The 13,677-nt window shown below is 40.4% G+C and overlaps 1 protein-coding gene across 1 annotated transcript in view; it reads left to right on the top strand.

The window, feature by feature from the left end:
- The window catches only part of ST8SIA4 (ST8 alpha-N-acetyl-neuraminide alpha-2,8-sialyltransferase 4), an 80,662-nt gene that overhangs the window by 20,933 nt on the left and 46,052 nt on the right, over positions 1-13,677 (top strand). The gene's annotated exons all lie outside the window — the stretch shown is intronic.

Raw genomic sequence — 13,677 nt, 5'->3', positions numbered from 1 at the left:
AGGTAAAGCATAACTCTACATATGCACAGGACTTGATTCTTTTCATGCACCAGTGTAAATCAGGAGTAACTTCTTTTGTCAGGGGCCGGATCTTCTGCTGGAGTAAAGTGGCTGAGCTCTGTCAAGTTCAGTAAAGCTACAACAGCTTAAGCATCAGAAGGTCTGACCCAGTTGAGTTAACTTAGTGAGAGAGGAGAATCAGGCCTCTTCTCTTAAAATGGTACTGATTGCAAATTGTTTTCTCTTCAGATTCTTTCCTCGTCACCTTTTAAAGCTAAGTGTATCCAAGTAAATGAGCCCTGATCCCTGCATCCACAGTACTGATGTGGTAAATCACAGCATGTAGCATTTCTGTATGATACCATGAAAAGGTTCCTTAACTCCAAGAACACCTGTCACTCTATGAAAGGAATCAGTGCTGTAAAAAAATAAAATACACTGATTACTTGCAGGCTGCTGAGAAGTGGCCTGGCTCAACTTGCTGCTGTTCTGTAGTTCTCTAGCTGTTGAATCAGACAGATATAAGATGGTGTTCTTGTCTAAGATTAAAACAGGTCAGGCTTGTTCCTCCACTGAGGATGTTTTCTAAACAATATTTCTACTGCTGTTGCTCTCAGGGAAAAAAAAAATACACTTGCAGTAAGATTCAGTAGATCTCTGCAGCTCTAAGGATTCCTTTCCTTTGTCTGCATAGTATGATTGTGCTTTTTCTTTAAAGATAAGTTGCAAGGATTTAGACAGCCAAACAGACAATAGCCATAGGACTACATGTGCTGAATGCCCCCAAATGACGAGGGTGAAATAGGCATTCAGGACACAAACGATTTTAACCTTAACCATTTTTCTGACCAGCTCTCACTGTCTGAGTTTTTCAAGCATGAACTCTGCTAGTGATGTTACACCCACTAAAGAGTATAGAGCTAACCTTAGTAGGGCAAGAAAGTGGCAATTTTTTTTGTTTATATGGTGGTTTTAAGACCTTTGTTTAAAAATATACAATTTTATATTTTTAGACATATATTGTAAGATAATTGTAACGTTTCCAGGTATCAAAAAGAAGAGCCACTTGTGTACGTGCCAAGAAATGAGTTCAGGATTCTGATTTTTCCTATAACAGCTCGTGATTTCATGAGCGCACACAAAAATTCAGTTTACTTTTAAGAACTCTGAGGATTTAAGAAAAACAGCTTTGTTTTGTCCACAGGACTTACGGATTCTGATATTCACTCAGGAAACCTTTGCACTGTCACAATAAACTATCTGCAGCTACACTGCAAAGTAAGGACCAGATTCTGCCTGCCTTACTGACACTGAGTAGCAACTTACTCCACAAAGAATCCAGACCTAAATATATTAGTGTGGGCTAGATGGAGCATTTAGGCTTATCCTTGAGTAAGGGGCAACGCCTACTCCTCTGCTTTAAGAGCAGCTCTGTGAGGAAATTGTAACTTGCCTGCTCCCATCTTCTTTGGTGAGGGGAGTAAGTTGTGAAGTGTCATCTGAGATAATGGTAATTACGACGTGTGTACTAAGCAAATTGTTGTTGTGCATAAAGCTACCAAATATTAATTTTGATAATAAACGTTCCATGGAGATGTCAGCTGAGCAGAGAAGGATTTTTTTTCAGTCTATCCCATGACCTTGACTCCCTCACAGCTCTTCAAAACTGTCCACGTAGTAAACATTTAATCAGTCTTGGGGTTCTGTCGCATCTTAAGTTACATTTTACCAGAATACTGTATTTATGCATATATGATGCAGTCCTTACTTGCACAAGTAGTTCCATTGGCTTTATATAGGAAAATGATGCATCTCTTGCAGAGATGGACAATAGACTTTCGGGCAAGTGTCTTTCATGTGAGTAAGGGTTTGTAGGATCACTCTGCATGTATGGTCAAAAACAATCTCTCTGTGTCTGTCTCCTAGAGATGTATGGACATACAACTTTTGTGCCTATTTAAAGTATTTCTAGTCTATAGACTAGATATGTCTTGAATAAAATGCCAAAATATGAGTCCCTACTTTTTTGAGAATCATTGCCTAAATTGAGAGATGTATAAAGTACCTGTCCAGGTCTGAATGGAGCTAATTCCGAAGAGTTTTGGTGGGCGGGAACACATTGTACTCATTCAGAAAATTTCTTTAGGTTTCTGCCAGCCATTTATTCTAGAACATAATCAGATCCCCTTCCAGTTTGCCCAGGATATGGAAGTAATTACTTCGTAATCTTGTCCACTTTCTGCACAGTCACACTTTTACAAATAGCCTCATTGAAGTAGTGAGGTGTCACCAATTGAGCCTCATTTGGTGTAGTTTAATTTCAGTTTCCCCCAAATGACCCACAGCAGATTCTTTTGTTTTTATGTTGGTTCATGATGATTTCTGGACAGAAATCCAGCATTTTGAGTAGAATACTGTTAATCATGGCTCCCTGGAAGGCCTCCAGTGAAGCCTAGAAGTAAGGGCTACCATCTTGTCTGTGTACTTGGAAAAGTCCTTTTTGCTCATGTTTTTGTGTTTTAGTGTTGTGATGTTATATCCCCCCCCCCCCCCCCATGGCAGGGAAGGTGCAACTTTTTTTATCTCAAAGGGTTTGACGAGCTTTTGATGAGCTTCTTTCAGTAGGCCAGCTAGTCCCACCAATGTTTGCCTTCCTTCCCCTCATTCATATACCCTCCCTATCTGCAGACCAGACCCATCTCTTTCCCAGAGAGAGTACTGTGACAGCACTGCTCAAACTTCATCCAGGCAGCTGGGGGTTCAGGAGGTGATTTTTCCTTTTTCTTCCCTCTGTAAAATAAAAATCCCAACAAATTTGTAGTGTAGTGCTCTCCTGGCTTCACAAAGCTGCTGCTGCTGCTTCAGCAAAAATAGTTCTGTCTCAGGGACACATGTCTTCTGTGTTCCTGAAGCAGGACTAGTGGGGCAGCTCTAGATGGATTTTGGCAGGAGATGAGTGGTTTCATATTACTACAGGCTGTGTAGCTCACTGGATGAAAAAGTGCACATTCCCATGCTAAACATTAATAAAACCCTAAAATATATACAAATAAGTTACTTTTACTAACAAAAAAATCAGTGTGGTTTAGGAGATTCTGGGATATGAAGCCTTTAAACCTGTAGGTTGCCATTGTGAATCAGATCCAAGTAGATCATGGCTAAAGTCCCACTATTGTAAATTGATCTGAGTGGATCGCCCTGAGCCCATTGAAATTAAGGGTCTGCACAGATCAGCTTGTAGGATCAGGGCCCAGATTTTGACCAGCTGACAACTGTGCTGGTTCTCTGAGATGAGTTGAATATCTCAGTCAATTTTACTAGAATGTGTTTGAATGTGTCAATTGATTTAAAAAACAAAGATGTGAACTACAAGAAGCAAAGGGCCATGTCTTCAGTGCTTTTCAGGTTGCAATATGAAGTGTGCAAACTTGGGGAAACATCAAAACATGAATTTAAGTCATTAAAAGGATCACTGCATACCAGTGATTTGAAATGAGTGAGTCATTCACATTTCTGCCAGTTGAGAAAGGGGAGGAAGGAAGAAAGGAGGGAATTGGGGAGTCACTTTCAGCCTTTTGGAAACATGAACTGTAATAATTTTTTTAAATCTGTCGTTATGAATGAGGGTGGTGTGGGGGTGTGTATGGTGGGAGGATGGGAGCGGGGGTTTGAGTCCTTTCCATGTTGGGGGAAGGAGTCTGGCTATCTTTTTAACCTGTACTTTGAATGTCTTATTGAACTTGTCTGAATCTGATTTAACGTATGACAATCCCCAAACATACCATTTCCGCATTCGTATGGCTTAATTTCCTGCTGTGCACTGGAGAAGTGAAATGGCCCCTGGTGTAAATTTAAAGCAGTCTCTAGCTGCTCAAAGTAATGGCAACCCATCTTGGGCTGCAGTGCTGCCCAGAATCCTCACAGTACCAGTATGGGCACACTCCTGATTTGTCTCTAGCCATGTCCTCAGCATGCCCCCTATACCAGGACTAATGGGGGGTGAGGGGAGCAGTATATACCTGCCCTACATTGTGCCTGTACCAGGGGAATGTTTTCATGGTCACTTGTGTGTGGTTCCTTTACAGCAGTTGTATACCTCCAGAACGGTGGATGGAATCTTTCTCAATTTTCAGAGAAATTCTTTAAATTTAGGGAAAAGGGATACCTTAATAAAGTTACCTACTGTACATTTTCATACCTCATTCTAATATATTATTATATTTACTAACCAGCAGATGTTTGTCTTGTATTTTTTTTTTTGTTTGTGTAGCTTCACTGGGAGTGATACCTAAAAGTTAGAGGAACCTACTCTTAGTGGTTAAACCACTTATATCTCTCATAACAGACAGGTTATATTTCCCATATATCATCTAATACAAAACCGTTTTAACCATAGTACTCTACAAAGAATAAAATTCAACACAAAAGCCACCCAGGAAGCCAAATAAAAATGAGAAATCCAATTTCTCTGTAAATCTCCCCAAACAAAAATTCTGCAATCTTCATGAAACAATTTGCTGCTTCTGTAATCCAGTAGGTTCCCCAGATTTGTACTTCTGAGGTTTCTGGTCAGATGAAATTACATTGAAACAGTACTGAAAAATGTTAAGAACTTACTATTTCTCTTCTAAATCTCCAAACTCCTACCCTAATCTTTTTTTTTTTCCCATGAGGGAAAAATATCTGACTTCTCCCAAAAAAGGGAAACAGTCACAACACTTTATCCCTTCTGTCTCCACTGAACTCTACATGCTGCTAATATACTATGTTGCAGAACTCTACTTAAGGTGTGGTAGTAGTCTCAAAATTGTGTCTGTAAAAACAGCATTTTCGGGTTTTATGTTAATTGTCTCAAAGATTTTTAGTGCAAAAGTGCACAGTTTAGAAGTATAAACATATTTGCAATTGCTCTTTCTGCTGTCCCTTCTTTCTAGGAAGCAGATGGATCTTTGTTGCCCACAGGGTGGATTTGATTTAAATCAAATTTAAATTGCTAGTTAGGAAGATTTGATTTAACCATGGATTTCTACATAACACCTTTTACAAGTTTAATACATGTTCTTCACAACTCGGAGATAGACACAGGTATCGTTTTTAGAAGTTACACTCTACACATTTTTAAAGTGATTTTTGAAAACTTTTCAGAGTAGTTTTACAGCTATATCAGAAAATGAATGATTGTTTGATTATTTTTTTCATTTACCAAAGGTAAATGAAGCAAATAGTTCATCTCCCAATGACTTCATAAATATCTCTAATTCAACAGGGTAATCATTAATATTTGGAGGATTTTCTTGCCATGCTGTATTAGGAGGAGAACATCACCAGACAGACATTTAAATTGTTTTATTTAACTAAAACAACAATGTTATGTATTCTGGATTTTTTTCTTCAATAGCAACCATAATAGTTTAACAAAACAAGTATATGAATTTTTGAATTTAAACATAACGTTTGATTTTGTTAATTGTTTTTTTAACTACAATAGTTAAATGAAATATTAAAAAAAATTAAATCTACTACGTCAGCCAGGTCAATACAAGAAACTTAAAATATTGGCTTCTGCAGCTAATTCTGTCATCTCCACCTTTATTTTCCTGTTTGTTCATAATCTGGAAAAGAAAAACAAGCTTTCCTGCTTTTTTAGGTCCCAAACGATTTCTCAATTTGGAATGAATTAGTCCAAAGGAAGAAAATTTTCTTTCTGCACCGGCAGAAGAAACTACTGCTGTTAAAAGTGAGATTATCACTTCAACAGTGTCTGAATCCCAGTGCTTAAGTGACTTCCACCAGTTCACTGGTGTGACTTTCTTTAAAACATCACCAGCAAACATATATTTCTTGAATGGTTCTTATTCCCAAACTGGGAGATCTCTTTTACGGCCCGCTACAATTATAGGTTTTCCCTTCTAGTGAGAGAATGGTATGGTAGATCTTAAATCAATGAAGGCTACACTCAGAAAGACCTCAAGACTTCTGGAATATGCTGCTCAAACAGTTTCACTTTGGTTTCTACTGCCTGTCCCTCCCTTCTCACATTTATCTCCAGACTTCTCCTTGTCTGGATCTATTCCACACCCAACTATCTTCTATTCCTTGAACTTTCTGAAACTTTGCACTTTTAGAGAGAGCTAAGGGATTGACTGTGTACACAAATTTGCAAAGGGACGATAGGGTTGAGGTCCGTTATTTCTCACCTCTAGATATTTATTTAAAACATTTTTGCTGTTAACAAGCATGTTATCTCTGGAGACACAAATGCACAGTTTGAGAACTGGAAAACTAAGCATCTGATGGTATCTTCTAGACTCAGCACTGAGTCCCCCTGGGTAGATAGAAAGATTAATTTAAATAATCTATACAGAAGCCCCTTGAACCGGATAAGATTGGGTCCCTAGTCCATGAACTATTGGAACTCATTTACAAAACTTTTCTTAAACATGACATGAATATATTGTCTCATACTATAGAATTAGAATTTATAATCCCTATTCCATGATGATATCTTTGAGCTATAATGTATCTTAATTAAAACTATCTTTAGATTGCTTTTTTCCCCCTTCAAAGCATTTTATTAAAAAAAATCAGATTTTTTTTTAAATAATTGATTTTTATCCACCCTGGTTGCACATCAGCATTGTCAGTAAGAAAGATTATGCTAGTCAAATTAGGCCCTCAGTTTTCCAGTGTTCATTGTCTTTAAATTATTCCGTTAGGCCTGGTCTACACTACAGCATTAGGTTGATTTTAAGGCAGTTTATGTTGACCTAATTATGTCAGTGTACATACTACAGCCTTACTTCTGCCATTGTAAGTACCCTGCTACACTGACATAGTAGCTCTATGAGAGGCATAGGGATTATGTGGATGTAGTTAGGGTGATGCAGTGTCCTGTAGACACAGCATTACTTACATCTAGTGGCAGTCATTCTTGTCAATTTCTGGCTCCCCAGTCAGGCTGCTGCTCAGTCTCTGCTTCAAGCTAGGCTGCCACCCAGGCTCCCAACTCAAGCTGCTGCCGGGCTATCCACTCCTTCTGGGGAACCTGCTGTGCCCCAGATCCCAACTCTTTGCTCCCAGCTGGGCTGCCCCCAAGCTTCTGGTTTCCCGCTCTGATTTGCTCCCCACTGGGCACATGGCAGCTGACCAGACTCCCAGTGTGAGTCTCCCAGCTGCGAGCCTGGCTGCCCCCACCTCCCTGGGCTCCTGGTTCCCTACTAGCGTGACCCGATTTTTCCCACTTTCTATCTGAACAGGTTGGGTGGTGGTGGTAAATAGGCATCTGTATAAGAGAGGGCTCTGAATATCGTGACTGTCCCTATAAAATATGACATCTGATCACCCTGCTCCCCACTGGGAGCATGGCAGCTGACCAGACTCTGGGAGCACAGCTGCACCTGGCAGGGAGCTCTGTGCCCGGAGGCTGGTCAGCTGCCCCATTCCCAGTAGTGAGCGGGGAGCCAAGAAGCCCGGTGTGGCTACCCTGCTCCAGGCAGGGAACTGAGCTACTGGCGGGGAGCTGTGTGTGGAGCTAAGGGCCTGGCTCTCAGCCCCCAACACTGCCCCTCTGAAGTTGGTGGAAGCACTTCTGGTGAGGGGACACACCGCCATCAAAAGAAGGGCAGTGGTCATGAACTGCCACAATAATTACTGCGGTGGCTGTAATTTGACCTGAGATAGGTTGACTTAAGTTTACAGGGTAGACATGCCCTTAGTGAAACTTGTGTATTCCCCTTACCTTTAGTGAGGTTTGCACAGGTTTAGGTAATTGGAACTTTGATAAACAACTTTTGGTGATTATTCACCAGAAGGAATGGAATCCAGCTCTATTACTCTTAATTCTCCTGGCTTTGTAGGAATAAGAGGTAAGAAAGTTTCTACTACTTCCTTTTCATTGTGAAAGTAAAGTAAGCAGTTACAATGAGAGCACACAGGCAGCAGCACATCTGGTGAGAGAAGTTGCCAATTTTACAGACTCACTCTTCAGAGCAGAACTGCACGTGTGATAGACAATTTCAACAGAACCTTTAAAACTCTCTTCCTCTTTATGTTCTACAAATACTTGAGCCCATTGTCTGTCCTATTTCTGAAAATTGTTCTGTTGTGTGGTAAAATAGCTTTAATTACAGTATGTTAGCAGTGAGTGAGAAGAGTAGCGCCTAGAGCAATATTGCTCACTTCACTGAGTGTTTACCTATGCATAGGCCCCAGCTTGCTCTTACTTCTATTTTTCTCCCCCCTGTGTCGTAGCAAAAATTTGGCTGTAGACTTGTTAGTAGCACAAGATTTAGGGTGACACTTTACCCTTTTTTTGTCTTTGGATAATACTATCTCACCTTATGTTGTATCTTTTATTTATTATTTTATTTAAAATATAGAGTATCATAAATATAGGTGGCACTTCAAAGACAACTTTTCAGGTTCTGCTGACGCTTTCTCCATCCTAGATTCTGATGCTTCTCTTGTTTCTCTTCCATACATGACAATTACTATTTTGCCAGCTGATTAATCTTTTTTCTATTGTGTTCCCAATTACATTTGTCAGACAAAACAGTTGCATAAAAATAACTCCTATCTTCAGTTGTCGCTGTTCTTTATTTGGTGCCTCTGAGAAGTGGGGAGGGCAGAAGTGACTTACTACCACTACTCTGTTTCCAGTCTTCGGGACGGCTGGAAGCCCCTTGTATGAGTTAGAGCAGCTCTGAAATTATTCTTACTTTGTTGCAGCCAGAATGTTTCAATTTGAGTTTCTGCTCCAGTCCAGGATTTCTCTAGCTAGGCCTTTTCCATATCTTGGCATACCCACTGTGCCATAGGCCCCAGAGTAGGTAATGTAGATCCAGCTTTAGAAACTTTTTTCATTACCCGTGGGAATCATCAGTTCAGTGAGCACCTACCATGGTCATTGACTTCAGGTGCTCAGCAGTTTTGAAACTCAGGGCAGTTGTTAAGGGACCTCAGGGTTTAGAAGCCTAATTTAAGACACGCAGTTTCATAAATCTTGGCCTGAATGTGCAATTTGATGGAAGATCAGAGTCTAAATCAATAAAACAATAACGAGGGGTGATTTCAGCTGCACATATGAAGGCTAGTCAAATGTCACAACAGGATATTTAGAGAGACAAGGTGCGTGAGGTAATCTCTTTTACTGGATCAACTTCTGTTGGTGAGAGAGGCTTGTCTCTCTTACCATGAGAAGCTGGTCCAATAAAAGTATTACCTCACCCCCGCCTTGTCTCTCTAATGTCCTGGGACCAACATGACTATAATACTGCATACAACAGGCAGGATTTAGATAAAGTTTCTTGACATCAGCAATGACTGCTTTGTGGAACAGCTAGTTCTAGAACATACAAGATCCAGTCGGACTTTTTTTAATGGTTTTCCTGGGAGAGACACCTAAGTGCCTTAAACACTAATGGAAATTTTACCTACTCTTAAGTTAGTCACTAGCAAAGACATGTTCTAATGCAGAACATCCATTAATATTTTTTCCTTCAGAAGTTACAAAACTCTAAATTTACCTTTTAAAAATTTCCATAATTCCATTATTCTATAAAACTCTCCTAAACAAAAAATATACTATCAAACTGTAATCTGAACCAAACGTTACCAGTTCTGTAATAAGTCTGCTTCCCTCTAGCCCCCTTCTTCTTTTGGTGGGTTTTGTGGTTTAAAAACCAACAACTCCTCTTCGGTTAGTGCAGCTCCACCAGCATAAAAACTCTTCCTTTTGAATATCCAAAGTGCTGCTACTTACTATTCACAACCACAAAGATCCTTTTTCTGCATGACTGGAAAAGGAAGTTCCACTTAACCCTCCCAGAAGTGTAAATAATCATAATATTTAACCTCTCTTCCTCCAGTGAGTGACATAATGGCTCTAAAATTACCTATATTAAAACAGTATTAAAAAGTTAGTGTTGTGAGATCTGCCCTCTAGACTAATTCTCTTATATAGAGTAAGTAAAGCTACATATACGCAAGAAGATGGCGTTAGGGTGGAAACTACAACTTAGATTTTTCTGGCTTTCTGTGATTGAGATCTCATTCTTGATATTTCACTTACTTAGTTTTTTGCATATACTATGCAGCAACATTTCAGTGATATGAATTTATTTCTTTATAACCATGTCAGAAGAACTCTACTGGAAACAACAGTAGCTACTCAGTAACTCATGGGTAGCAGTGCAGCAAGGTCTGCTGCCAAATAAGTAAATAATGTGTTGTCACTTTTTCTAAGTATTTCATACTATTTAAACCTTCCCTGTCACTTCACTGTGTGGTCTCAAATGAGAAGAACCCATATCACAGTCACTGTAACTTCAGGAACAAGGAACTTAGTGGTCATAAGTTTAAATTCCTGTTTTGTAAACAACTTAAAAATAAGGGCACTAGAAATGCGGAAACTTGTTGGCAGCTGACTTTAAAGAAGGCAACGCTTTTTTTAATGAAATCTATTTTGTCTTGAACTCTGAATTCTTGCAACGAGTCTTACAGTAGGGAATAATTAACAAATGATAACATCAACATGATAGACCTTAAGGGGTAGACCTGGCCCCTGTACATCAGTGGCAGATAGGAGCTGGCATTGTGCTGCCACAAAGGGCCTTGGGAAAACTCCCCCAGCACAGGCACATCATATGACTACGATAGGAAGTTCTATAGTGGCTACTGTGCATACCCAGCAGATGGTAGAAAGTCTTAGGAGGGGCTGTGTAGGAAGTGAGACCATCACTTTCAGGGATTCTGGGCTGTCCAGACTGTGGAGTAGCCTAGAGGTAGCTGTTGGGAGCTTAAATTGGAGCAGCCTGTGCACAAGTGTATGGCACAAACCATGCTGGCTCCCAGACCATCCTACACGCCTGAGGGCTCCAAACCATAGGCTTTTCCAATCACTCCTATTGCCAGACCTCTTCTGTTCTTTTAGGAAGAAATACAAATTTATTTTTAAACTAAGGGCTGGGGGAAAGCCAACGGGTGTGGAGAGCACACCATTTGGATAGAGATGGCCCTTAGGGGAGGATCTGTTAAAGGGGAGTCTCTGTATCCTCGAAAAGAGGTGAGGATGGATGTTGATAAAGTCTAGGTAGGAACTGAAGACAAACAGTCAAATGAAAGAGTCCCATTCAGTAACATCACATAATGGCAGACAGCTAAAAGTGACACGTTTTATAAGTGCTTATGTACAAAAGCTAGAAGTAAGATGATGATGATGATGAAACTGGCATTACAGAAACTTGGTGGAATGATGATAATCAATCGGACATAGTAATACCAGGGTACAAAATACATAGTAATGACAGAGTAGGTCATGCTGGTGGGGGAGTGGCACTATATGTGAAAGATAGCAGAGTCAAATATAGTAAAAACCTTAAATGAATCAAATTGTACCATAGAATCTATATAGATAGACATTTTATGCTTGAATAATAAGAATATAGCAGTAGGACTATACTACCGACCACCTGACCAGGATGGTGATGGCGACTGTGAAATGCTCAGGGAGATTAGAGAGGCTATAAGACAGGGGAAAAAAACCTCAGTTATAATCCCCCATTATTATTATCTCTATATTGACCGTGTACATGTCACCTCAGGATGGGATGTGGAGATAAAGTTTCTAGACACCATCATGACTGCTTCTTGGACCAGCCAGTCCTGGAACCCACAAGGAGAGATTCACAGGCTCTGGTCCGAGAGGTGAATATAGATGAATCACTCAGTAATAGCAACCGTAATATTTTAAATATTTTTAAATTTAACATCCTTGGGAGGGGGAAAACATCAAAGAAACCCACCACAGTAGCATTTAACATCAGAAAGGGGAACTATGCAAAAATGAGGAAGCTAGTTAAATGGAAATTAAAAGGTACAGTCACAAAAAACCACCAAAATAGAGGCTCAAATTCATGGTATAGTCCAAATTAAAAAAACTAACAAAAAACGGAGGACCAAAAAGTGCCATCATGGCTAAACAACAAAGTAAAAGTAGCACTTAGAGCAGTGATTCTCCTTTCCCCAGTAATAGAATCTGTGTGCACCCCCTTCCATTACCACACAGTTGGCTCAGCAGAGGAGCTTAGGCTGCAGGCAGAGCTGGGTGGGTGGTGGAGCTGCGGCTGGGGACGGAGCAGGGGGTGAAGTAGAGCTGCTACATGGGGGCACATTGGGGCTGGGTGGCACTCCATTCCAGCCCCCCCAAATATTCCTCTGAATCTTCCACCCCCCCAAATGTTTCTCTGTGCAGTTTGGGGAACACTGAGTTAGAGGCAAAAAGGCATTCAGTAAAAACTAGAAATTAAATCCTATTGAGGAAAACAGAAAGGCGCATGAACTCTGGCAAGTCAAGTGTAAAAGTATCATTAAGCAGACAAAAACAAATTTTGAAGAGCAACTAACTAAAAAAACCCTGCCATTTTTAAAAAGTGATATCAGAAACGGGAAGCCTCCCAAACAATCAGTGGGGCCACTGGATGATTGCGGTGTTAAAGGAGCTGTCAAGGAAGATAAGGCCATTCCAGAGAAGCTAAATTAATTCTTTGCATCAGTCTTCACTGAAGAGGATGTGAGGGATGTTCCCACAGCTGACCCATTCTTTTTAGGTGTCAAATCTGAGGAACTGTCCTAGATTGAGGTGTTAGTGGAGGAGGTTTTGGAACAAATTGATAAATTAAATATTAATAAATCACCAGGACCAGATGGTATTCACCCACGTGTTCTGTAGGAACTCAGATATGAAATTGAAGAACTACTAAGTGTGGTTTAAATCAGCATCTGTACCAGATGACTGGAGGATAGCCAGTGTGGTACCAGTTTTTTAAAAAAAGCTCCAAAGGCCATCCTGGCAATTGTTGGCCAGTAAGCCTAACTTCAGTGGCAAACAAATTGGGTGACTGAAAATGTAGAAAAGAACAGAATGATCAGACATTGGCTGCAGGCCAATGGGGGCTGAGGGAAGTGGCAGCTGGTATGTCCCTCTGCCTGCATCCCCCATTGGCCTGCAGCAGCGAACCGTGGCCAGTGGGAGCCGCGATCGGCCGAACCTGCAGATGCAGCAGGTAAACAAACTGGCCTGGCCCGCCACGGGCTTTCCCTGAACAAGCGGCTTCCCAAGTTTGGGAAACAGTGGGCGAGATGAACCATTGGTTTGATCCAGTATGGCCATTCTTATGTTCTTTCCTTTTTTTTTTTTTTTTTTTTTTTGTTGCTTCATGCTACATGTAGTCCAAATGGAAGGCAGTGAAGCTATTTTCTGTTAAGTATGCAGACATCATAGTGATGTGCTTTCTGTAAATAGACAGATGAGCAGGCATTACTCTCTCTGGTACGTTCTGTGATATCATTGCGTTGGTTTTTTGTTTTGTTGCAGTGTACTTGAGCCTTGAAGTTCAGTTCCAGATTTAGATACATTCTAAAAGTTCAGGGACATCTGAATTCAGCATTCCAGTTTTGGTCCATTTCAGAGATCAGGACTTGTATTTGTATTACCAAAGTTTTCAGGCTGACGGGGAAGGCTTTTGGGGGTTCTTGGTACCAGTTTAGGCCCATCTGTAGAGTTTAGATGACATGAATACATATCAATTTTCCAACATCAGGTTAATCTTAATATTTTGGCTTCCAGAGTACACCTCTAGTTAATACCATATGGTGGGCATATTATTCTTTGATCCACAA

Source organism: Lepidochelys kempii, chromosome 5, assembly GCF_965140265.1.
Source record: "Lepidochelys kempii isolate rLepKem1 chromosome 5, rLepKem1.hap2, whole genome shotgun sequence".
NCBI lineage: Eukaryota > Metazoa > Chordata > Testudines > Cheloniidae > Lepidochelys > Lepidochelys kempii.
This window is presented reverse-complemented; position numbering and strand designations above follow the sequence as displayed.